We start from the raw sequence: 2551 nt of genomic DNA, 5'->3' as shown, positions 1-2551 counted from the left end.
TTGGCTTTTTGTTCCAAAATCTTCAACACACGTTTCTACACTTTTCTACTTCAAATGGTATAATTACCAGCAAATAACTTAAGATACATTTTAAAATATAGGCAAATATGCTGATTTTTTTTATTTGATAAACTTGTCAATTATATAATTAATGCATTAATAAGAACTGCCATGTCTGAATTCCTGAAATCATATGATACACTTATTTCCCCTTTTATTTGCTTTTATTTCATGTAGATTTTACTCCAGGACCATAGGATTTGTTTCTTCAGTTTCTTCTGGGATACCTTTTTCTTCTGTGCAACCTCCTCTTCTGGTTTAGGAATAATCCGCTCTTTTTCCAGTAGGGATCATCTCAATGTGGCAGGGAGAGCTCATGTATGAGTTAATCTGACCATGACCCCTGTAAGTTCTATGCTGCATCTTGGGGGCTTTGTTCATCTGGATGTGCTCCATGACCAGAGAATCTACATCTAAACCTTTAAGTTCAGCATTACACTCTGCATTTTTAAGCATGTACAATAAAAATTCAGCACTGTTTTTGGGCCACCAGCCCTGTGTGCAGCCCCACTGTTTGGCCTAGGCACACATACCAACTCCACTGCAGGAGTGACGGAATGGCACACATGGCTTCTGCAAAGTGACATCTTTCTGATCCTTGGTGGTTTTTCTGATATTCATACCCTTGATGGCCTGGGTAGTTTCACAGGTGCTCTTAGAGTGAACATGAAGATTTGAATCTCTTGATATGCATGATTTTGTAGGGTTTTCTGGGTCAAGTGAATAGCGAGCCATTTTTGAGATCACCTAAGGCTGCTTATGGGAAGAGTGAAGTAATTTGATATACTTAGACATTTGAGTGACCCTGCACTTTTAGAATGTATGAATGGTCCATAAATTTAACTTTGAAATAATTCAACACAGGAAAACATGTTGTTTGTGAAAGTATTTTCCCACTATTAAGATATATAAAGTAGCTTTTCTATCTTTCAGGTTGGTATTTGACTTCAAACTTTTAATTTTTATTTTGATGTTGAATGAATAGATAACATTTCATTTCCAATTGCAGAAGAAACATAGAAAGGATGGCACATCTTTATTGGTTGATTGAAGCTTATTTAAAGAAATCAAATATGTATCAAAATGATGAAATTTCCTTAACTATAGAGAACAAACTGATGGTTATCAGAGGGGACATTGGTGGAGGGATGGGTTCAATAGGTGATGGGGGCTAAAGAGTGAACTTTTGTGAAGAGCACCGGGTGATATATGGAAGTATTAAATTACTATATTGTACACCTGAAACCAATATAACACCATATGTTAACTAATTGGAATTAAAATAAAAAACATTACTTTTAAGGTTAATATCTAGCCTCTCCCTTCTCTCTAAACCACCTCCCAAACACTTGATTTTCCTTAATAATACAAAAGAGTTGGATCATCAAAGAAATTTTCTAAAAATATAATTGGCACTACTTCTATGCTCTTAAGCTGACTTTTGACTCACCGGAGCTGAAAAAATATTGCTATCTTTTTCTTTATGCCTCAGCAAAACTCTGGTTCTCATGTACACAAACACATCAAGCCTGATGGGCTGGCACTCTTGTCTGAAATAGAAATTCTTACAGAGTGTCTTTTTCTACCTCCTCTACCCTCCTGTGAGCATTTCTTACCATGTCCTGCCAAAGAACTACTCAAAGAGAACTCTGTGTGTGTGTGTGTGTGTGTATGTGTGTTTTCTCTAGCCTTAATGCCATGGATGAAAAGAAAAGGATTTGTGACACACGAGCACTGCTGTTATCCAGATGGTTGCTATAAAAGAGAAAGACAATGGCTTAGAATCAATAAAAAAACTTCCTTTCCTGTCCAGATGTCATCACTACAAGTGCCTTCTTTGCTACTGAGTACCTGTTGCAGCCACACTTATTAATAGTTATCATACTTTCTGTGACAAAGAGGGAAGATTATTACTGGGATTTTTTAATAGTCAGCTACTAGATAATTGAATTAATAGGCTAATGCAAACAAATCACTTTGAATTTTAATATTTTTTACCTTCTACATATATATTTCTGAAAAATAGTTCATCACCCTGCCTCCAAATGACAGCCTAGAGGTAGCCATAACACCCACCTTTCTTTCATGTTGTCACTGCTTGAGTCATATGTATTAAACATTGTCATTTTTGTCATAGTTGTTGGTATTAAAAATCAACATTCCCTGCCTTTTTTGCTTCTTGCCTATATAGTTCCATGTTAGGGCTTTCAGGGATCAGAAATTTATGTGATAGAGGGTAGAGAGAGTCCCTGTATTCCATTCATCTTCACTATTGCTCGAGTGTGACAGCTTCATTGGCTAACTTAAGTGTGATTTGCTCTGAAATGTAAATTTCATAATTTTATACGTATACACTGTTTGAGATATATTGAAATGTTTTTATGTGAAAGGATGTAATTTCATACTCTCCAGGGAAGATAGGAAAAGTACTATTTCCATTTTAAAGACAAGAAGACTAAGACTTAGGGAATCAAGATATGGTTCTTGAATT

At 35.7% G+C, this 2551-nt stretch overlaps 1 pseudogene; it reads right to left on the bottom strand.

Moving 5' to 3' along the window:
* Window positions 1-224: 224 nt before the first annotated feature.
* On the bottom strand, window positions 225-795 carry LOC123840310 (large ribosomal subunit protein uL22-like; annotated as a pseudogene).
* Between the last annotated feature and the right edge of the window lie 1756 nt (window positions 796-2551).

This window comes from Mirounga angustirostris, unplaced genomic scaffold, assembly GCF_029215605.1.
Source record: "Mirounga angustirostris isolate CCGP_5_RB_7025 unplaced genomic scaffold, mMirAng1.0.hap1 SCAF_5, whole genome shotgun sequence".
Lineage (NCBI taxonomy): Eukaryota > Metazoa > Chordata > Mammalia > Carnivora > Phocidae > Mirounga > Mirounga angustirostris.
The sequence above is the reverse complement of the archived record's forward strand: the minus strand, read 5'-3'. Positions and strand labels throughout refer to the sequence as shown.